Here is a 24,807-nt window from a genome sequence, read left to right as displayed (position 1 = left end):
TCCATTGATGAATTCGAGATGTGGATTTCATACTAAAGAAAATTCTGATGCTATATAACATTGTAAAATATTCTTTTAGCAGTATTTGAATGGACACGTTTGAGATGAAAGTACTTGATAGAGTAAATCATTCAACCTGTAACTTCATTATGCTCTCTTTTACTTCAGGATGTGTTCTGTTGTAATTTTGAATGGCTCAAGGAAGGACTGAAGTAAGAATTATATGAATACATGATTGATTCCCTTCTACCATTATCTTTCTCTGTCCACAACTATAGCACACATGGGTGAATCCCTTTTGCCATTACATTTTTCTGCCCACAGCTATAGTATATGTTTGTTATTGTTTCCTACTAGAACAAAGACTATGTGAAGTTACATGTCACTATTTTTCTTCAAATTAATTATAATTTTAAGTATAGTGATATGATTTTATTGTTGGTAAGCTAACAATTGCTATGCTAGGAGGTGTCTGAAATTAGCTACATTGCTTATTTCTTTGTCATGCATTGTTTTTAATTAACTACTTTTTGTTGTTGTTTATGTAAAAAAAGGGCTTGCTTTACAGCCTACACTTATTTATTTTTTTTCCAATCTTTAGAAGCAATTCCTAACAAAAAGGCTGAAATAAATTAAAGTTACACAACCTTCATTTCCCCTAAAAATTCAGATCAAAAGTCATTTAACAATACTTTTGTTTTTTTTTTTTTTAACAAATCTGAGATGTAGATAGCACAAGTATGAAACAAATTAAGGTCAGCTGCACTGACTCCTGGTTGCAAGTTTCGCACAGAAGCTGCAAATATACTGTGGCTTAAATGCCTGGCATTCCAGTGCATCTCTTTGCCTGTCTTCCCTTTTTCAAAATGTAAGCCTCAGTAGGATAGAAAAAAATAGCGATACACTATCATCCAATGCAATTTGACACTGTTATTTCCTGTGAATATTTGTGCTTAAAAACACTCTCAAACAAGTAAAGCTTAAGGGTCTGGTATGATAATAAGCCTTCCACTACAGAATGCAGTCATTCAGAGTATAATATATAGTCATGCTGGCATTGTGAGTCAGAGTATAAGGGCCACTCTCTATTGTCTTTGATATTAGCCATCTGTAGTTGAATAGGTAGAACATTAGACAGGGGTTAGGAGTACCTGAGTTTTAAATGTGAAGGAAAATAGTTTAGCAGTACCACATCTCAAACTGTATTTATTAGAACGTGGTAAGCATCAAAAACCATCTAGTATTGGCTATAAAATATAGTGGTAGATCAGTAAAATAAAGTACATAATGCACAGTAGCAAATAACCATAGTAATCTTATGTTTGACAAACTTAAAGATTGAAAATTTTGAGATAAGAAATCACTATTTGACAAAAATTGCTAAGAGAACTGGAAAGCAGTTTGGCAGAAATTAGGTGTAGACCAACATCTCACATCCTGTATGGAGATAAGGTCAAAATGGGTACATGATTTAGACATAAGGGTTGATGTCATAAGCAAATTAGGGCAGCATGGAATATTTTAAATATCACATCTATGGATAAGGGAATGATTTATGAAGAAACAAGAGATAGAGTCTTACAGGATATAAAATGGGTAATTTTGATTATGTCAAATTAAAAAGGTTTTGCACAAACAAAATGAAGGCAGCAAAGATGAGAAGGAAATAAGAAAACTGGGAAAAAATTTTTACATCAAATGTCTCTGATAAAGTCCTCATTTTCCAAATATATAGAGAATTGAATCAAATTTATAAGAATATGAGTTATTCTCAAATTGCTACATGGTCAAAAGATATGAATAGGCAGTTTTCAGAAGAAGAAGTCAAATCTATCTATACTCATATAAAATGTTCTATATCACTACGATTAAACATGCAAATTAAAAAAAAAACTTTGAAGTACCAACTCACACCTATCAGAATGACTAATGTGTCAGAAAAGAAAAATGACACATGTTGAAGAGGATGTGGAAAAATTGGGACAGTAATTTAGTGTTGGTGGATATGTGAACTGATCTAACCATTCTGGAGAGCAATTTGGAACTATGTCCAAAGGGATATAAAACTGTGCAAACCCTTTGATCTAGCAATACCACTACTAAGTCTGCGTCCCAAAGAAATTAAGCAAAAAGGAAAAGGACCTAAATGTGCAAAAATGTTTATAGCAGCTCTTTTTCTGGCGGCAAAGAATTGGAAATCAAGGGAATGTCTCTTAATTTTGGAATGGCTGAACAAATTGTGATGTATGATTGTGATGGAATATTATTGTGCCAAAAGAAATGATGAGCAGAAATACTTTCAGAAAAACTTGGCAAGACTTACATTAACTGATGGAAAGTGAAGTGAGCAGAACCAGGAGAATACCACACAGCAATATTGTACAATGATCCATTGTTAATGGCTTCACTATTCTCAGCAATAAAATGATGTAAGACAATTCTGAAGGACTTATGATGAAAAACGCTATCCACCTCCAAAAAAAAAAAACTGATGAAGTCTGACTGCAGGTTGAAGCATATATATTTTTTAATCTTTTAAAATTTTTCTTGTTTTTTTTCTCCCTTTTCTTGTGCAACATGGCAAATTGTGCAAAATGTTTTGCATAACTACACATGTGTAATCTATTTCAAATTGCTGACATTCTAAAAGAGAGGAGAAGGGAGTGAAGAAGAGAATTTGGAGCTCAATTTTTCAAACGGATGCTAACTTTTTTTAATATGTAATTGAGAAAAAAACAGAAAAAAGGATATGTAAGTAAACTGACATATTAGACTCTAACTACGACCTTACTGTGACCTATAACATAATTTTCTCATCTGTATAATAGGGATAATAATAACACCTATTGTTGGAAAAAATATCAATATTAATACAATACTGTGCATTTTTAGTCTCAGGGCTGCCAGAAACCAAATTCACTTTGTTTTCAAGTCTCAATGTTTTTGTAATCTCTTAGTTTAATGAAAGATGGCAAAATTCAGAGGTGCAATGTCTTGTTAGGTGTTTGATAGTTATTAAATTGTTGCAACAATGTAGTGAGTTGTTTTTCAGTTTAAACCATTCCATTACCTAATCTGCATTAATCAATGAGCCAATATTCATAAGGAGTAACCTTTCTATAAAACCAATGTTTCCTAGTGCAAACATTCTAAACTTCTCTATTTCTGCAAACAAATCTGTGGGATTCAGACATTTCTTCAATGCCTCTTTGTCAACATATTGTTGGGTAACTTCATGTGGTTGTCATCATGTAGGTGCTTTTGATTCAACTGTTTTATCTTTTTTTTTATGAACGCCATTTAAGCTTAAACCACTTTAAGTTACATTAGACAAATCCAGTGGTAAATTTCAGCTTTTACTTGATCAGTGAAGTGCTATTTGCCTTTTTTAATAGTATTTCTGTAGGTTCTTAATCTTTTTGTTACTATTACTACTATTATTATAAACAAACTTCAACTATAAGAATCACCTGCATTATAGAGGTGTCTGATTTCCTGGTTGTTTTCATTATTGGTTCACAAAACCAATTTCTTATTGAATTTACATCATGAGAATTATTATTTATAAGTCAACTATGATAAAGATAAGAAAGGAATGTGTCTTATCTACACTATATGTCTTGCACAGAATCTGGCCCAATAGTCTGAACAATGAATGTGACTAATAAGTGCTTAATGAATTATTGACTAGTTTTTGGGTCTTGACTTTGAGAAGAATACTATTTACTGTCTCTAATTTGTTTCCCATCTCTCTGTAAACACATACACACACACACACATACACACACACACACACACACACACACAAACACACACACATGCACACAGACTTGCAAATGATGGCATTTAAATGGAAGGACATTGTTCTTAAACATTATATACCTGGTTTTTTAAAGGAAAAGAAAAAAAAGCATTTTTAACTAGGTAGGTAATAGACAAAGAGAAAACTATTCTACAAAGATTTCCCAGAAGTTCAGCCTAAGTGTAATTTCAAAAATGAACCAAAATTACTTTTGGTTCACAACATGTTCCTTAACGTGACTTAATGCTAAGCCATTTCCTTTCTTTACCATTTCCATCTCTTTCTAGTAATCTTCATATCAGTATTAAACTAAATGTCCGTAAGAGTGCTTATCTATAGAGAATGTGTTTTGAATATTTTTTAACACTTTATTTTTCTCCAATTATATGTAAAACAATTTTTGAAATATGTTTTTAAAAATGGAGTTCCAGATTCTCTCCCTTTATTCCTTTGCACCCTCCTCATTGAGAACACAAGCAATTCAATATAGGTTATACATATATACTCATGCAAAACACACTTCCATATTAGTCATGTTGTGAAAGAAAACAGACAAGAGGGAAAACAACAACAACAACAACAACCATCAAGTAAAAATAAGTAGGTTTCAATTTGTATTCAGACGCCATCAATTCTTTATCTGGAGATGGATAGCATTTTTCATCATAAGTCCTTCTGAGTTGTATTAGATCATTTTACTGCTAAGAATAGCTAAGTCATTCACAGCCAGTCATCTTACAATATTGACCTTATTTTGTAAACCAGGCATTTCACTTTGCATAAGTGTATTTAAGTCTTTCCAGGTTTTTCTGAGAGCATCCTGTTCATCCTTTCTTAAAGTATAATAGCATGCCATCATAATCACATAATGTAATTTGTTCAGCCCTTCCTCAATTGATACGCATCCCCTCAATTTCCAATTCTTTGCCACCAGAAAATAGCTGCTATAAATAGTTTTGTACATCTAGGTCCTTTTTATTTTTTTTATCCTTTTTAGGATACAGACCTAGTAATGATATTGCCAGGTCAAAGCCCTTTGGGCATAGTTCCAAATTTCTCTAAAGAATGGTTGAATCAGTTCATAATTCCACCAACAGTGCATTAATGTCTTGTTTTTCTCATATCCCTTCCAACATTTGTCATTTTCCTCTTCTGTCCTATTAGCCAATCTAATTGATATGAGGTAGTACCTCAGATTTGTTTTAATTTGCATTTCTCCAATCAATAGTGAGCTAGAACATTTTTAAAAATATAGCTGTAGACAGCTTTGATTATTTTATATGAAAACTGTCCATATCTTTCGATCACCTATCAATTGGGGAATGGCTCTTACTTTTATAAATTTGACTTAGTTGTCTATATATTTGAGAAATGAGGCTTTTAGCAGAGAAACTTGCTTCAAAATATTTTTGCAGTTACAATTGCTAAATATATTTCCTTCCATTCTGTCTCCTTCATTCATTCTATTCTATCTTTTCACCCTTTCCATTCTCAAAAGTGTTTTGTTTCTGACTACTTCCTCTCCCAATCTGCCCTCCCCTCTATCACCATCCCCCTGTTCTTATTCCCTTCCCCTCTTACTTTCCTGTAGGGTAACATAGATTTCTATACCCAATTGAATGTCTATATTATTCCCTCTTTGAGCCAAGTCTGATGAGAGTAAAGCTCACTCACTTCCCTTCACACATCCTATCTTCTACTCCACTGTAAAAGACTTTTCTTGCCTTTTATGTGAGATAATTTACCTCATCCTAACTGTCCCTTTCTCCTTCTCCTAGTGCATTCCTCTCTCACCCTTAATTTTACTTTTTTTTTAGATATCATCCTTTCATACTCTGTGTGCTTTGTTTATATAGACTCCTTCTCACTTCCCTAATAATGAGAAAGTTATGAGTTATAAGTATCATCTTCCCATTTAAAAATGTAAACAGTTTAACCTTATTAAGATTCTTATGATTTCCCATTCCTGTTCACATTTTTATGCTTCTCTTGAGTCTTGTATTTGAAAGTCAGATTTTCTATTCAGTTCTGGTCATTTCATCAAGAATGCTTGAAAGTCTTTTGTCTCATTGAATATCCAATTTTCCCCTGAAGGATTATACTCAGTTTTACTGAGTAGGTGATTCTAGCTCCTCTGCCCTCCAAAACATCATATTCCAAGCCCTCTGATCCTTTAACATAGAAGCTGCTAAGTCTTGTGTTGTCTTGACTGTGGCTGCATGATACTTGAATTGTTTCTTTTTGGCTGCTTGGAATATTCTCTCCTTGACCAGGGAGCTCTGGAATTTGGCTATAATATTACTTGAATTTTTCGTTTTGGCATCTCTTTCAGGAAGTGATAAGTATATTCTATCAATTTTTATTTTACCCTGTGGATCTAGAATATCAAGCCAATTTTCCTTGATAATTTCTTGAAAGATGATATCTAGGCTCTTTTTTTAAAATATGAGTTTCAGGTAGTCCAGTAATTTTAAATTATCCCTCCTGGATCTATTTCCAGGTCAGTTGATTTTTCAATGAGATATTTCACATTGTCTTCTACTTTTTCATTATTTTAGTTTTGTTTGATTGTTTCTTGATTTCTCATGAAGTCATTAGCTTCTATATGCTCCATTATAATTTTTAAGGAATTATTTTCTTTACTGAGCTTTTGTACTTCCATTTCCATTTGTCCAATTCTACTTTTTAAGTATGTTTTCAGTGAATTTTTGTGCCTCTTTTTCTATTTGTCCAATTCTGCTTTTCAAGGCATTCTTTTCCTCATTGGCTTTTTGTACCTCTTTTACAATTCAGCCTATTTTTTTAAGGTATTGTTTTCTTCACTACTTTTTGTGTCTCCTTTACCAAGTTGTTGACTCATTTTTCACGATTTTCTTCCATCACTCTCATTTTTCTTCCCAACTTTTCTTCTACCTCTCTTATTTGATTTTCAAAATCATTTTTGAGGTCTTCCATGGCCTGTGCCCAATTCATAGTTTTTTCTTGGAAGTTATGGATGTTGGAGTTTTGACTTTGTTGTCTTCTTCTGAGAGTGTATTTTGTTCTTTTTCACTATAGTAACTTTCTACGTTCAGAAATGTTTCTGTGGCTAGCTCATTTTTATAGTCTATTTCTTGACTTTTAGCTCTTTGTTATAGTGGAGCTCTGATTCCAGGGTGGAGTGCACAGTGTCCCAAGCTTCAGGGGTTTTGTGCAGCTTTTTTCAGAGAAACTTCTAGGATCCTGTAAGGTTTCAGGTCTTTTGAAGTGGTATGACCTAAGGAGAGGTTTATTATTCTTCTGACCTGTGCTCTGTTCTCTCCATGACTGCAAGCACTCTTTTCTGCCCTATAGCTGTTGACAAGGGTCTCTGCTCCATTGTGGCTACAAGCTTTGGTGTGCAAGTGCTCCTTCTCACTCTGAGTTTACCACCCAGGACTGTGACCCAGATCTGGATGTGGGCAAAGCAACAGAGTCCAGCCCCCCAGTGCCAGCAAAGAGACTTCTATAATCTCCTTTTGATCAGTTGTTCAACCCCTTTACCATCTGTGGGCAGAGAGTTCTGAAAGCAGCCACTGCTTCTGCTGATTCAGTGGCTCCCAAGGCCTGCTCCTAGTCTGCTGAGGCATGGCCTATGCTGGCACATTCTGCTCTGGACTGTGCTGCACTCTTACCCAGGGGTAAGACCTTTCCTGATGAACTTCTAAGTTGTCTTTAGCTGGAAAATTATTTCACCCCATCCTTTTGTGGGTTCTGCTGCTTCAGGAATTGTTTTATGGAATTATTTAATGGTGGTTGGAGTGGTTTGGGGAACAGCTCAGGTGAGTCCCATTTCTTCTCTGCCATCTTAGCTCCCTTAGAATACTTCTGAAAAAAATTGAGTTCATTGAAAAAAAGGAAAGAAAAAAATGAGATGAGCACATTTAAATTAATTTCTTTCAAGGCCATCATCAGTTTCTCTTAAATCCTGAAGCATTCTCATTTCTATAGCTGATTTGGATGCTTGCTGATGGATTCCAAATGTCCCTTGCCTTCAACCGCTTTGATCTGTCCATTTTCTTAGCTTACCAATGAACTCTTAACCTGTACCCCAAACGAAAGATGTGTATCTAAATCTTGTGTGTGCGTATGTCTATGTGTTTAAAGTCTTTCATCAATTTCTCTATTATTATAAGGTCAAAAATAACACCTGCCTACTCCCACCTGTTCTCATGGTTATCGCCTTTTAAAATTTCTTAGTCAGTCAATAAAAATTTATTAAGTTATCAATACCATGCACTTTGGTAATGGTTAAATATGTGTGTATGTGTGTATATGTACATATATACACAAAACAGATTTATTTATGTGTACATATATATAATATAGATTTATGTTGTACATGTATTTATATTTAACATATATTTAACACACATGTATATGTGTATTACATGTATATGTATACATATATGACAAAATGGAAATAACATAGTTAAGGCACTACAATTAAGGAGGAGAAGGGAGAGGAACTGGGAAATTCTTCCTGTCAAAGATTATCTGGGACTTGAAATAAGCTGGGAGAGCCAAGATTCAGAAATGATGAGGGAAGATAGCTGGGGGAAATGTCCAGCACTGAGAGGTAGAATGTCACTTTCAAGGAAAAGAAAGGATAACAGAGGATATAGGACTGAAAAATGCCATGTCTGGGTGGGCATCTTGGTGGTTCAGTAGATAGAATGCTAGCCCTGGATCAAGAGGACCTGAGTTCAAATCAGGCCTCCAAAATTTTATTGCTGTGTGACCCTGAACAAGGTGATTAACCCTGTTTGCCTCGGTTCCTCATCTGTAAGATGAGCTGGAGAAGGAAATGGCAAACCACTCCACTGTCTTTGCCAAGAAAACTCGAAATTGGGGCACAGAGAGTCAGATATGACTGAAATGACTTAATAATAACAGTAGTAATATACTCAGGACAGTTCATCTAGGGCTTTGAACACAAAACAGAGGATTTTATATTTGATCCTTGAGGTGACAGAGAGTGACTGGAGTTTGCTAGTTGGGGTGGAGGATAATGTGATCAGATCTCTGCTTTAGGAAGACCACTTTTACAGCTCAGTGGAGCATGGTACAGAGCAGGTCTGCCCACAGGAAGTTTGCAGCATGCTAAAGAATTTCTCTCTGGCCTGCAAAAAAATGTAGAAGTTGTTTTCCTATACATTTTTCTTAGACTACCCAAAAGTTTTTGGTAGGCCACAGGGATCTGCCAAAGCAGAGATCTGACCACATTATCCCCTACCCTAATTAGTAAACTTCAGTTACTCCCTATTACCTCAAGGATCAAATATAAAACTTTCTGTTTTGTGTTCAAAGCCCTGCATAAACTATCCTTGGAATATTGCTATTGTTGTTACTGAGTTGTTATTGTCTACATTTTTCATGGGCCAACCAAAATCCTTTGTCTGGCTACAGGTTGTATAGGTGTGGTCTAGAGTGAAGCAACACATGTGGCTGAAAGACCAACAAGCAACTTATTGCAATAGTCCAGGTATTAGCTGATTGAGGCCTTTACTATTGTAGTAGCAGTGTCATAGGAGAAATATATGAAAAATTTTGTGAAGGCAAATTAGACAGGCTTTGATATCAGATTAGAAATGGGGTGATGAGCTAGACTATACAGCTGAGAATGACAGCTAACCAGTGAGGCTGGGTAACTAGACGAGGTGGCACCCTTAACAGTAATAGGGAAGTTAGGAATGGGGCAGGTTTGGGGAGGGGGAATTAAATGAGTTCCCTTTTAGACATATTGAGTTTGAAATGTCTGAGTTATCTTAGGGATATTGAGATGTCCAAAAGACGATTGGAGATGCAAGAATGAGGTCAGTAGCAATGTCAGAGGTGAGTAGATTTGAGAATCATAAGCAGAGATTTTCATTGATTCCATGGGAACTGATGAGATCACAAAGAGAAATAGTAACAAGAGAGAAGAGAAGACAGAGCTCTATAGGACACCTGTAGTTGATGGGAATTATTTGGATGAGGATCCAGCAAAAGAGACAGAGGAGAAATCAGATAGATAGGGAAAAAACCAGGAGAGAGGAGTATCACGAAACTAAAGAGAGAAGTCTAAGAGTATAATTAACAGTGTCAGAAGCTTCAGAGAGGTAAAAAAAAAAATACAAGGCCATTAGATATGGTGATTTTAAAAGTGTTACTGTCTTTGGAGTTTTATTTATTCTACCATTGAAATTAAAAACTCACTTCCTCTGTAGCATTGGCATGATCCATTTCCCAGTGCATAATCCAGACACTCATACTTCTGACTGTCTTCTTTGGTTTATTGAATGAGAGAACATCAGAAAGATAGGCAGGAATTCTCAATGGCCATGTAGTTCAACATATACTCCAAAAAGTAATCCTTCTTTGAAGATCTCCAATGAGGGGGAACCCACCACCTCACAAATGCAATCCATTCTACTTTTTGATATCTATTTAATAGAAAACTTTTCTTTACAGTAAGTCTATTTTTTTCCCTCTCTTTCCAACCTCTACTCATTGTTCCTAAGCCTGATTTCTATGGCTAACCATTCTTCTTACATATTTCAACATATTTCAACAATTCAAATATTTCAACAAAGTTATCATGTCTGCTCTGAATGTTTTATTTTCTAGGCAAATCTTCCCAAGTTAATTCAACCAATCCTTATATGGCATGAACTTCATGTCTTTCACAACCCTGGTTGCCCTTCCCTTGACCTTGTCAGTTCCCTTTATAAAATGCAATGCCCAGAACTGAACACAATAATCCATGTTTTCCAATCAGGAATAATAACATGAGATAATCTTTACTTTAGACTTGGGCACTATGCCTTTATTGATGGGGTCTATATTACCAATACTTTTCTTGGCTGTGTTATCACCCTGTTTAATCAATTTATTCCAGGTTAAAATAATGTTTTCTTCTTCAGAAAAAAAGTATTTATTTGAAACTTTTTTGTTTTTTTTAAATATAAATTTATTTATTTTTAGTTTTCAGTATTTACTTCCACAAGATTTTGAGTTCCAAATTTTCACCCCATCTCACCCCCTCCCCCACCCCAAGATGGCATGCATTCTGAATATCCCTTCCCCTGTCCTCTCTTCTATCTCTTCCCCCCTTCTTTTATCCCCTTCCTCTTCTATTTTCCTGTAGGGCAGGATAGACTTCTGTACCCCATTTCCTGTATTTCTTATTTCCCAGTTGCATGTGAAAACACTTTTTTTAAACACATGTTTTTAAAACATTGGGTTCGAAATTTTCTCCCTTCCTCCCTCCCCACCAACCCTTATTGAAAAGGCAAGCAACTAAATATGGGTAATACATGTGCAGTTATGCAAAACCCTTCCATAGTAGACATGTTGTGAAAAACTAACTCTAATTCCCTTAATGCTATCCTGCCCTTCCATTTATTCTATTCTTTATTTTGACCCTGTCCCTCCTCAGAAGTATTTGCTTCTGATTACCTCCTTTCCCAATCTGCCCCCCTCTCTGTCATCCCCCTGCTCTCTTGTCCCCTTCTCTACCTATTTTCCTGCAGGGTACAACAGATTTCCATACCCAATTGAATGTGTATGTTATTCCCTCCATAAACCAAATACTATGAGAATAAGATTCACTCATTCCCTCTCACCTTCCCCTGTTTCCCCTCCACCATAAGAGACTTTTCTTTTCTGTTTTGTTTTTTGTGAGATAATTTACCCCATTCTACCTCTCCCTTTCTTCTTCTCCGAGTATAATCCTCTCTCATCCCTTAATTTTATTCTCCAGATATGACCCTTAATCTTCAACTCACCTTGTGCCATCTATCTATCTATCTATCTATCTATCTGTCTGTCTGTCTATCTATCTATCTATCTATCTATCTATCTATCTATCTATCTATATACATATATATAATTTTTTTCTTCCAACTACCCTAATACTGACAAAAGTCTCATGAGTTATAAATATCATCTTTCCATGCAGGAATGTGAACAGTCCAACCCTAATAAATCTCTTATGATTTCTCTTTTCTGTTTACCTCTTAATGTTCCATGTCAGTCTTGTATTTGAAAGTCAAATTTTCTATTCAGCTCTGATCTTTTTATCAAGAATGCTTGAAAGTCCTCTATTTCACTGAATAACCATTTTTCCCCCTGAAGGATTATACTCAGTTTTGCTGGGTAGGTGATTCCTGGTTGAAATCCTATCTCCTTTGCCCTCCTGAATATTATATTCCATGCCCTGTGGTCCTTTAATGTAGAAGCTGCTAAATCTTGTGTTATCCTGATGATGTTTCCACAGTACTTGAATTGTTTCTTTCTGGCAGCTTGTAATATTTTCTCCTTGACCTGGGAACTCTGGAATTTGGCTACAATATTCCTAGGAGTTTTCCTTTGGAGATCTCTTTTGGGGGAGATCTGTGGATTCTTTCAATTTCTATTTTGCCCTCTGGTTCTAATATATCAGGGAAGTTTCCCTTGATAATTTCTTGAAAGATGATGTGTAGGCTCTTTTTTTGATCATGGCTTTCAGATAGTCCAATAATTTTTAAATTCTCTCTCCTGGACCTATTTTCCAGGTCAGTTGTTTTTCCAATGAGATATTTCACATTCCCTTCTATTTTTTCATTCTTTTGGATTTGTTTTACAGTGTCTTGATTTCTCATAAAGTCACTAACTTCCAATTGCTCTATCCTAATTTTTAAGGAAGTATTTTCTTCAGTAATCTTTTGGACTTCCTTTTCCATTTGGCCAATTTTTCTTTTTAGGTAATTTTTCTCCTCATTAGCTTTTTGGACCTCTTTTGCCATTTGGGTCAGGCTATTTTTTAAGGTGTTATTTTCTTCAGTACTTTTTTGGGATTCCTTTAGCAAGCTGTTGACTTGTTTTTCATGATTTTCTTGCATCGCTCTCATTTCTCTTCACAGTTTTTCCTCTGCTTCCCTTACTTGCTTCTCAAAATGCCTTTTGTACTCTTCCAAGGCCTGAGACTGATTCATATTTTTCTTGGAGGCTTTGGACGTAGGAGCTTTGACTTTGTTGTTTTCTTCTGGTTGTATATTTTGATCTTCTTTTTCACCAAAGTAAGGGTAATATAGTCTGACTCTTTTTGTGCTGCTTGCTCATGATCCTGGCCGATTACTTGTGTTTTAAACTCTTTGTTAAGGCAAGAGTCTGCTTCTAATGTGGAGAGTGTAGTGTCTCAAGCTTCAGGGGTTTGTACAGCTGTTTTCAGAGATGCTTGTAGGAACCTGTAAATTTTCAGCTCTTCCAAGGTGGTGTGATAAGGGATGGAGTATTTATTCCTTTCTTGGCCTGAGACCACAAGTACTCCTTTCTTTTCTGTAACTGTGAGGAGGGTTTCCTTTCCACTGCCACTACAAGCTCCACCATGCCAGTGCTCCTCACCCCAGGACCACGGCCCAGAACTGTGACCCACATCCAAGCATGGTCAAAGCAAGAGATTCCTGCCTCAGCACTGGCAAAGAGATCCTTGCAATCCCTCTCTGATCAGCCACTGAATTCCCCCTTAGTCTATAAGCTGGAAGCTCAAGAGGCAGCTGCATCCCCAGTGCTGTACTCTCAGGAACTGGAGCTGCACCCCCAAGCTTCTCTCTCAGCACAACAGAAACAGACTTTTCCCACTGACCTGCTAAGTTGTCTTTGGCATTTGGGGATTGATGAGTCTGGAAACTGCCGCAGCTGGCAGAGATTCATTCCTCTGAGGGCTGCTCCAGGTTTGCTGCAACCTGCCCATGCTGCACTGTGCTCCTTTCCGAGCCTGGCGTGCCATACTTTTCTGATCAATCATCCATGTTGTTTTGGGCTGGAAATTTGTTTCACTCTGTCTTTTTGTGGATTCTGCTACTTTAGAATTTGTTTAGAGCCATTTTTTATGAGTAGTTGGAGGGGTTTGGGGGAGAGCTGAAGCAAGTCACTGCTTTCATTCTGCTATCTTGGCTCTGCCCCATTTGAAACTTTTTTATCCTTTACCTGTGAAGTTTTATTTTTGAACCCAAGTGTGCAACTTTACATTTATCCTTGATAAATTTCATCTTATTTGATCCAATGTTTCAACCCATTTAGAAAATTTTGAATCTTGTCCTCCAGGGTATTAGTTATTTTTCCCAACTTTGTGTAATCTGGAAGTTGATAAGCTTTCCATCTATGCCTTCATCAAAGTTCTTGACAAAAGTGTTAAATGTCCTGGGGTGAAACATATGAATTCCCTAAAGCATTCTCATGGAGTATCCAAGGTGACATTGAACTAGTAACTGAACTAAAGATTGGGTCACTGGGCCTGACCAATCAGCCAATTCTAAATATTGCACTATGCTAGCCCATATTTTTTTGACATTCATCAAAAATGTAAGTTCCAAATCTCTATCTCACTCCCTCCCTTCCTGTTCTCTAAGGCAGCAAGTGATTTGATATAATTTATACATGTGAAATCATGCAAAACATATTTCCGTATTAGCTATGCTGTGAAAGAAAACAGAGACTACAAAAAAAACCAAGAAAAATAAAGTTAAAAAAGTATACTTCAATCCGTACTGAGACCTCATCAATTCTTTCTCTGAAGATGGTTAGCATTTTTCATTATAAGATCTTATCTAAGTCATTCACAGCTGATCTTTCTACAGTATTGCTGTTACTGTGTAAACTATTCTACTGGTTGTGTTCATTTCACTTTGCATCAGTTCATGTAAGTATTTCCAGGTTTTCCTGAAAGCATCCTGATCATCATTTCTTATGGTACAATACTAGTTCATCACAGTCATATACCACAACTTGTTTAGCCATTCCCCAATTGATGGGAATCCTCTCAATTTCCAATTCTTTGACATCATTAAAAATGCGATCTGTGTCTTTTTCTCCATCCTTTCCTCCCACCACTTTTATGCTTTTCTTTCTCCTCTGTCCCTTCCCCCCTTCACCAGTACTTTGCTTTTGTCCACTGCCTCCTTCAGTCTCTCCTCCCTTCTATTATCCCCCTCCCTCCTCTTCCTCTTTGCCCCCACAGCTACTTCCCTCCCTTCAATCCCCCTCCCTTTTCTTTCCCCTTTTCCCTCCTACTGCTCATACGGCAAGTTAGATTTCCATACCTAACTGATTATGTTATTCCCTTCTTCAGCCAAATCTGATTACAGCAAGGTTCAAACAATGCTCACCCCCCCTCCTTTCTTTCCCTCTGCTGTAATAGGATTTTCTGTCTTTTCTAGTAATGTAATTTACCCTTGTCTGCTTCCTCCTTTATCAGATCAGATTAATCCACTTACTTGGATCCATTTAACCCACTTGATTAGATTTTTTTTTTATCATTACATCAAAGTCAACTAATATCCACCCCCTTTATGTATACTTCAAGAGTTGCAAGTGTCATCTCCCCTTGTAGTGATGTAAACTGTCTGCCCTTATTAACAACATTTTATATCTTTCTGTCATTTACCTTTTTATGTCTTTCTGAATCTCGTACTTGAAGATCAAATTTTTTGTTGAGCTCTGGTCTTTTTATCAGGAAGGTTTGGAAGTCCTATTTCATTGAATATCCATCTCCTCCCTTGAAAAATCATGCTCATTTTTGCAGGGGAGTTGATCCTTGGCTGCAATCCCAGCTCCTTTGCCTTATGGAATATCATGTTCCATACCCTGCGGTCTTTTAATGTAGAAACTGCAAGGTCCTGTGTATTCCTGACTGTGGTTCCATGATATTTAAATTGTTTCTTTCTGGCTACTTGCAGCACTTTCTTTCATCTGGTAATTTTGGAATTTTGCTAATATTCCTTGGAGTTGTCAATTTGGGATCTCTTTCAGGTGGTGAGTGGTGTGTTTTTTATGGTTATTTTACCTTCTTTCTAGGACTTCAGGGCAGTTTTCCTTTATGATTTCCTGAAAGATACTGTCCAGACTCTTTTTCACATCAAGATTTTCAGGTAGTCCAATAATTTTAAATTGCCTCTCCTGAATCAATTTTCCAGGTCAGTTGTTTTACCAATGAGGTATTTTATGTTTTCATCCTTTTTTTCATTTTTTTTTTCTGTTTGACTGATTCTTGCTCTCTCATAGAGTCATTAGTTTCCATTTGTCCAATTCTAGTTTTTAACAGATTGTTTTCTTCAGTTAGTTTTTGTACTTCCTTCTTCAATTGGCCAATTGTATTTTTAAGGGATTTGTTTTCTTCAGTGTACTTTTTTTCCAGTTTGCCAATTGTGTTTTTTAGGGACTTGTTTTCTTCAGTGTACTTTTTTTCCAATTGGCCAATTGTATTTTTTAAGGACTCTTCTACCTCTCTCATTAGACTTTTAAAATCCTTCTTGAGCTCTTCTAAGAAGGTTTTTGGGCTTCAGACCAGTTCATATTCCTTTTGATGTTGCAATGTGGGTTTGTTGACAATGTTGTCCTCTTCAGAATTTCTGTCTTGATCTTCACTCTTCTCATAATATGAATCTATGGTACATGTCTTTATTCCCTGGCCTTTAAGAGATTGAGCTCTCCTGCTGGGAACAGAGGACTGACCCAAGCTTCTTGTGTGGGAGCCTAGGTCTTGGTCACTGGCTTTGTGTGCTGGGGCCTCTTATGTTGAATTGGAGGCTGTAGGAGTTCTGGCAGCTTACCTATGTTGGGCTGGAATCAGCAAGGCTGGAACTTTCAGGCAATTCTAGGTTGCCTGCTTTTCCTTTCCTTTAGCTTTCTTCAGCTCCTTTTAGGTGGGTGCTGCAGGGTGTTTATCTGCCTGGGGCCCCTTGCAGTGCTGTCTCCTTGATTTCTGCTAATGCACTGGGAGATTCCTTTTAGGTAGAGTGCCAGGCACCTGGTGGTTTTCTGAGCTGGTTTCCACAGGTTCCCACACCTTCCTGAGGCACTTGGAGGTCCAGGTGTTGGTATTTGCCTGCTCTACCACCTGGGCTTGAGAATCTCTTCCTGGTTGACAGTTGGAGGTTCTGACAGCTTAGCTGGTGTTGGGCTGGAATCAGCAAGGCTTGGACTTTAGGAAGACTTTAGGTTGCTTTCTTCAGCTCTTTTCAGATGAATGCTGAAGGGTACTTACCTGACTGGGGCCTTTTGTAGTGCTGCTTCCCTTATTTTTGCTGAGGCCCTCTGACATCCATTTGCTGGGCTGCTGCACTGCTACTTCCCATCTTTCAGGTGTTCCAAGGTTTTTTTCTGGGGTGATATTTTCTGGGTTTTCAGAGGTTGATAAGGGAGAGTGAGAACGACTACCTTTTTACTCTGCCATATTGGCTCCCAGAAGCGAAATTCTTGAGTGAAATATATTGCCAAAATCTAAGTAAACTGTATCTCCCTCATTCCTCTAACCTATCAGAATATGTACCCAGATAAGAAAAAGAAATTAAGCTAGTCTGCCATGACTTGTTGTTTATAAATCCCTGTGGGCATTTCTTTTTGTTTGTGTCTTTGTTTTTGGTGATGACTGCTTCTTTGTTTAAAGATGTTCTTTAAGAAACCTATTTATAATATCTTCTAGAATTTACCCTGGTTATCTATCCCGTACTTGAAGATATTAAATGTCAGTGTTTCCTGAGGTTTATCCATTTTACTTTAGGCAGTACAATTTTAGGATTTTTTAAAGCAATATCTGTTTCTTTGGAGCCTGTCCCACCATATTGTTCCTTGTTCTTCACGCTAAAGTACCCAAATTCCTTCAACCAATTCCTGATTTAACCAGAGCTTCCTAGTAGTTCAGAGTTGCAGTACACCTTCCTCATCAGGCTTGTTGTCTCTACACTTTCTCATTTCCAATTAATGCAAAATTCTGTGGTTCAAATCATCATGTAGTTCTGCCACTTCCTACCTGTTTGACCTTGGGTAAGTCACTGAAGCTCTCTGATCCTCAGATGCTTTATCTATCTATCTATGTATCTATCTATCTATCTATCCATCTATCTATCTATTATATATGTAATATATACACACATACTTACATATATATGTATATATTTATTACATATATGTGTGTATGTATGTAATATTTCTACATATATATAATATACAACTGGACTAGATAAAGTCTAATTCCCTTGTCAGCTAAAAATCTGTGACCCTCTAAAATAAGCAGTTTTTCTCCAAAGTTCTGGTACCGGGAGGAATTATGTATCAATCTCAATGTATTCTTTGCTAGAGAATTAGGAGATGGTATGTCATGTATTCTTCTCTTTCTAAATACAAAGCTGAAACTAGATATGTAGGTAAGGATAGCTGGGAAAATACCCAACTGCCCTGCCTAGTTTCTGGATGCTACAAGAGGTTAAAGAATTTATCATCCTTAAAAATCAATGCATGTGTAACTTAGGCACTGTATATATGAAAGTGAAAGCTATTTAGACACTCAAAGTAATACATGTCAAAGTAGCGAACAGATTACTATCATTATCCACCTTTTATGAATCTACAATAACAAAGACATGTAATATCAGATAAGAATCACCTGCCCAAAATGACACAGAAAGTTAGTGGTAAATGCTGAACAAGAAGCTAAGATCTACTGCTATTCATTTCTCTAGCTAATGATCGGAAAATACTATCATTCAGAATACATATAAGAGTGATTATCTTTGAAATTTCAGATATTTGTGAACCATGCATTCAAGGTGAATAAATATTTAATTCATTGTGCTTTTTTGTAGTGCTTTCAGATCCATTGCTCAGTATAGTATTTTGCAAGTCAGGTAGATTTTTTTAAAAGTTGATATTATTACTACATTAGTATTGTGGATCTATAAGAGACGACACTAACTACAATATACATTGTAATTCTTAAAGGTCAACCCTGGCAAGGATCTGGATTGGAATTCTAGTTTTGTTAGTTGCTGTATCTCTGAATCTTGTCCTTTTGACTAATGTGGGCCTCCATGTTCCATCTTTGAAATGAGTTTGGGAGGCAGTAAGGGAGCACAGTGGATAGAGCACAGGCTCTGGATTGAAGAGAATCTGAGTTCAAATCTCTCCTCAGACACATAACACTTACTAACTGTGTGACCCTGGGCAAGTCATTTAACTCCATTGCCTAGCCCAAAAGAAAAAAAAATTAGTCCCCTTAAATGTTATCTTAAATCTATTCCAACACCAAAGTAGAGTTGGAGAGTAAATCTTTTGAAGAATCCATAGTTAATAATAATGATCATCTTAGGAAGAAAAATATTGTTCTGAATATTCTCCTTAACCATGTTTTGTTTTGTTTTGTTTTGTTTTTTTACAGTATCTGGGAGAGTAATTGGTACATTTCCCAGTGACACATTTATACTTCTTGATTGCCCCAATGGATTTTTCTTCATATGAGGTAAACACTGAATTTAACTTAAATATACTTTCAAGATAAAATAAGTTCCTAATGTGTTATCAGAATTCTATTGTTATCAAATCCCTATTGTGTTTCTTCTCCTAAGAGTGTATTTAAATTTTCTTTATATAATAAGATATATAATTGTCTTTTCAGTAGTGCTTTGGGTCTCTACCTTGTGAGACCCTCAAATATCTGTGGATAACTTAATGGCATAATTAAAATCTACTTCTATGCATGTAAATTGACTTCAGTTGTTTTGCAAAACTGTCAAATACTACGGTGAATATAATGCAGTAAATGCAATAGTATAATGTTTATGAAGTGTTCTGATTCAGATACTTCTTCACCACCTTTCCCTAAAAGCTAAATTAGTGTATTCATTTTTTAGACCAAGCTTGACTTGTTCACCACATCAAGTCCTAGTGGAATAGAGTTATTTAACTATTCTTTTTTACAAGTTTCAGCTTTCAAAATAGAAACTGTCTAATGGAGGTACTGACTTATGCATGGATGATATTGACAATCTTTTATTCCTTGAAGACTCTCCATGAATATTTTAATCCTTCCTATAAGCCATTTGATTTTATCTGCCTAACATCAATCAATGCTAGAACCACAATTTAGTATAATGTAAGCTTTTTCCATATGGGGGATGTATTTTTTAAAAAAATATTCCCATACCCTAGCACGTGGTCAATTATTTAATGCATGCCTATTGATTGATTAATTGAATGACAACCTTCATTTTGTTTTGCTCTTTGTAGATTCAGTGGAAAGATCTAACATTTTTCTGCCTCTTTTTTCCACAACTAAAGCTCCAGCATTCAAACAAAGCCCAGTTTTCTCCCATGAGATCTTGCTGACATAAAAAGTATAAATAATAAACAAAGAAAACATATATACCACAAACATAAATAATATACACAATAATAAACAAAGAAAACATATATACCACAAACACGAAGACCCTCCTGATAGAGAAAACCATGACTTTCAATCAATGATTCACTTACAGAAACGATGGTCTTTTCTCATTTCTAGCAAATGAATAGTAATAACCACAGGTCAGGGATAACTTGTAAATAAATAGCTTTTCTCAGTGGGAAAGCAGGCATAAACACATCAAGCCCTTATGGTGCTACTGGGCCAATGGGAAATTTTCTGTGGAAACAAATGTGCCACACTTAGCTACAGAGCCACAGATTTAAAATGCTAAAAAAAACAAAGCAATTAAACAAGAAACACAAAGACAGTAAAAAGCTGTCAAAATTTCAGATGAATTTTGGCATAAGGAATAATATAAACAGAATCAGCTGATGTTTGGTTTTGTTTTTATTTCTCTGTGAATGAGTATACCATTGAAACATTGTAAAAAATGGGCTGTATGTTGAAGCATGCAATACACACTTTACAAAGACTTCCAGGATGTTACCTTGGAAGGGGTGATATAGGAAGAGGGAGAACAAATCGTTACATGGAGAAATATGAGCTAAAGGTAGTTCATTTAGAGCCAGGCTGGTTTCAGAGTGCTGTATCAATCAGAAAGACTAAGTTGCTAGTGGCATTTAAAAATGACAAACTTAAAGTGATTTGGAGACACTGTGAAATTTAATTGCCTCTTTGATGATTTCCTGGAATACACTTTAATACTTCCTCAGTCAAATTAAGTAATCCTAATAAATTAACCTCTTTTCCTGCTTAAAATGATGAGAAGTGAGCAATCTGCCATTGATCGTGAATTTTCAGAAGAATGTTAGATGTTTTAACATACATCTTTATAATTCAATGTTTGAAGTAGATCCTTATCCCCTTGCCCCTTAGTTCATGAAAAATCATGTACTTTCAAAAAGAAAAAGAGTATTTTTTAAAATATAGTTTCCATTTGGTTAGCAGTAGGATTTCAAAAAAAATCCATCTTTGGTTATGCAGACACTTTTTATCTTTAAGATTCCAATTGTATTCATGAGGAGAAAAGAGTAAATTACAATAATGCAAAGATACAATAACCCACAGGGCAGCTAGGTAGCATACTGGATAGAGAGCAGGGATTGGAGTCATAAAGACCTGAGTTCAAATCTGGCCTCAGACACTTACTAGCCATGTGACCCCTGGGCAAGTCAGTTAACTCTGTCTCAGTTCCTCATCTGAAAAGTGAGCTGGAAAAGAAAATGGCAAACCACTCTAATATTTTTGTCAAGAAAACCCTGAATGAAGTCACAAAGCATCAGACATAGCTAAAATGACTAAACAGCAACAATAACCCACAAAGAATTATGACCTAAGGGGCAAAAGTTTATAATCCTTTACACAGATCACATATTCTTTAGCATTCGTAACACAAATTAATTATACTTTTTATCTAAAGCCAAATTATGATGTCTTGAACATTCTAAAAGTTTAGTGGCTCTATTCTTAATATATTATGGGAAAAATATGTCATCATGTAACTATGTGTTCTGCCCCCATTAAATTTACACTGAAGACAAGGTATAGTAGAAAATTGAATATGGCTCCAGAAAACATTTGTTAAAATTGTACCATCACCAAGCCCTAGCTGTGTGACCTTATTAATTTACCTCTCTGACTTTCAGTTTCTTCATCTCTAAAATGAGAACATTGAGTTAAATGAACTCTAAGGTTACTTGCAACTTGAAATCTACATTCCTATAATCCTCTGCCTATGTTTACACAGAGTAGAATCTCGATAATATTTCTAATCCATCTTATATTTATCAAAATATGTTGTCTTCTTTTACTTTTGTCATTTCACTTCTGGGAATATAATATCAATACACAAGTACATAAAGAATGCTGTTGTTAACCATATTGTCTTTCTTATGTATCTTAATTAATAATGCTGCACACTTTATAAAATTTGGTTAAGCTCATGCATTTGTGAGACTACTTAAAATCTCAAATCTTTTTGAGCTTATCATTTCTGTTAGGCTATTCACAAATACTGAAAGGCCACTAACTGCCCCCAGAGATAGGATTTTTAAGAGGAAAAAAAAATCTGTGTGTTTGGACATATACACCCTTATTCACTCAGGCTAAAGATAGGGAAATAGGTGGGGATTGTTTTAAAATGATTATTTTAGTTTGCAATGATCTCTGATATTTCTATCCTGCCTTGGATGACTAATCAAGATCTGAAATATATATATATATATATATGCAATATGGATCTGTTTCTTTTATTATAGTGCTCTATACATGAATTTACCATCTCTGTTTAAAGATACTCCTTTAGTCAGAAGAGTTCTCCCCATGAAGTTCTTCATGCTTCTTAAGGGCTGCATTACTATCATTGTACTTCAAAATATTAGATTCCTTAAGTGCTGAATTTCAAAAGCTCTAAGGTCATGGTTTTACTCACCTGATTGTTCATAAGGTGAAATTATTGTAGGCACTATTAGAAATATGAGAATAGGAATTTTTTTTTTAAAAAAATGTGATGTTTGTCCTTCTCTACAGTTTCCCCAGGTCAAGGGCAGAAACACAATGTTAATAACTTTGGAGTCTGTTTTCCAGAATCTGGTCCTAATAAGGGTTGCTTCAGAGAACTGTAACAAAGAATAAGCAAAGTAAACTAAGGTAACATTTGAGAAACAAAAGTGATATTTTAAAGTTTTTTTTAAAAAGAAACAATAATATGGGAATTTATAATATCAGAAATTCTGGAATGCACAGGTATTTATTTTGTGATAGAATAATTTAGTGTGATAAATCAATTATGCTGAAGACTTGAACACTAAGTTGAACAGTTGTACACAACAGAATGGGAGAAGATAAAATTTTCAATCATTGCATAGAATACAGAAATACTTTGTTGATGACTTAGGAAGCTGTGTACTTGCATGGGTGTAGAAATGGAAAAGTACGTAGGACAATATGCACATACCAACAAAAGATGACAGCCATGGAACCCACTTCTATGTTCAATAATATTTCCTTGCCCTTTGGCCCTATTATCTTTTTTTTCCTTTTAAGGAAAAATGTTATTCATTTATTTAACATTCTTTCTTTTTAAATTGAGTTCCAAATTCTCTCCCTCCCTCCTATCCCTCCTGCACCACTGAGAAGGCAAGCAATATGATATCAATTATACATGTGAAATCATGCAAAACATTTTCATACTTGTCATATCACAAAGAAAAGCAAAAAGAAAACAAAGCAAGAAAGAAAAAATATATTTCAATTTGCACTCAGAGTTTGTTAGTTCTCTCTCTAGAGATAGCATTTTTCCATCCTGAGTCCTTTGGAATTGTCATGGATCATTATATTATTTGGAATAGCCAAGTCTTTCACAGTTGATTATGATTAAATCATTGCTGTTACAATGCACAATGATTTTTTAGTTATTCTCATTTCACTTTGCATCAGTTCGTATAGGTCTTGCCATGCTTTTTTTTTTCTGAAACCATGCCCCTTGTCATTTCTTATAGCATATTAGCACTCCATCACAATCATATGCCACAACTTGTTCAGCTCTTCCCTAACTGATGAACATCATCTCAATTTTCACTTCTTTGCTATCACAAAAAAAAAGAAGTACTATAAATATTTTTATACATATAGGTCCTTTTCCTTTTTCCTTTGCTCTCTTTAGGGTGCAGATCTAGTGTTAATATTGCTGGGTGAAAGGACATTCACAGTTCATAGCCCTTTGGGTACAGTTTCAAATTATTGTCCAAAACGGTTGGTCAGTTCAGAAGTCCACAAACAGTTTATTGGCGTACCTCTTTAATCTTATCTCTTCCTGCATTTGATTTTCCTGATAGGTGTGAGGTGGTACCTTAGAGTCCTTTTTATTTACATCTGTCTAATCAATAGTTATTTAGAACATTTTTATGTGATTACAGATAGTTTTGATTTCTTCTTTTGAAAACTGCCTATTCATATTTTTGACCATTTATCAAATAGGGAATGGCTCTTTTTTTTTTATAAATTTGACTTAATTCCCCATATGTGAGAAATAAGACCTTTGTAAGAGAAACTTGTTATAATTTTGTAATTGTTATTGTCTATAGTACCTTTTTAGCAAAATGTAGTTTCTTTGATTATCTCTTTTAATTAGATCTATTTTTACTTTTTGCTTTATCTGAAATAAGATTGCCATCCTTGCTTTTTTTAAACTTCAATTGAAGCATAAAAGATTTTGTTTTATCCCTTTATTTTAACTCTGTGCATGTGTCTTTCTATTTCAAATGTGTCTCTTATATACAACACATTATTGGATTCTGGTTTCTAATCCCATTCTGTCATCTGGTTCCATTGTATGGGTGAATTCATTCCATTCACATTCTTCATGGTTATGATTACTTACTGTGTATTTCTCTTCATCCTATTTTCTTCTGTTTTTCCTTCTCTCTCATTTCATCTTGTCCTTCCTCAAAAATCTGTTTTACTTCTGACCATTGCCTCCCTTGATTTACCTTCCCTTTTATCATCTGTCCCCCAATACCTCTTATCCCCTTCGCCTCCTGTTTTCTTAAGATAAAGTGAGGTTCAAGCAAGGCCCACTCATTCCCACTTTCCCCTCCACTTTAAAAGCCCTTCTTTATGTGACTTTTTATGTGAAAACATTTCCCCCATTCTAGATATCTCCTCCCCCTTCTCCCAATATATTCCCGTTTTCCTCACATTTTTTTTTGAGATCATTTCAACACGATTGACATACCTATGCTCTCTGTCTATGTAGACTCCTTCTAACTGCCCAGTAATGATA

General features: G+C 35.6%; 1 long non-coding RNA gene across 1 annotated transcript in view; it reads left to right on the top strand.

Annotated features, from left to right (window-relative positions):
• Positions 1-24,807, top strand: part of LOC144456655 (uncharacterized) — a 770,782-nt gene that overhangs the window by 303,267 nt on the left and 442,708 nt on the right. The window contains exon 2 of the long non-coding RNA XR_013485663.1: positions 18,996-19,076. This is a non-coding gene — a long non-coding RNA (uncharacterized LOC144456655). The remainder of the gene's footprint in view (positions 1-18,995; positions 19,077-24,807) is intronic.

Source organism: Phascolarctos cinereus, unplaced genomic scaffold (genome assembly GCF_003287225.1).
Source record: "Phascolarctos cinereus isolate Bilbo 61053 unplaced genomic scaffold, phaCin_HiC Scaffold_4;HRSCAF=312, whole genome shotgun sequence".
Classification (NCBI taxonomy): domain Eukaryota; kingdom Metazoa; phylum Chordata; class Mammalia; order Diprotodontia; family Phascolarctidae; genus Phascolarctos; species Phascolarctos cinereus.
Note: the sequence above shows the minus strand (reverse complement) of the source record. Positions and strands in the feature narration are given on the sequence as shown.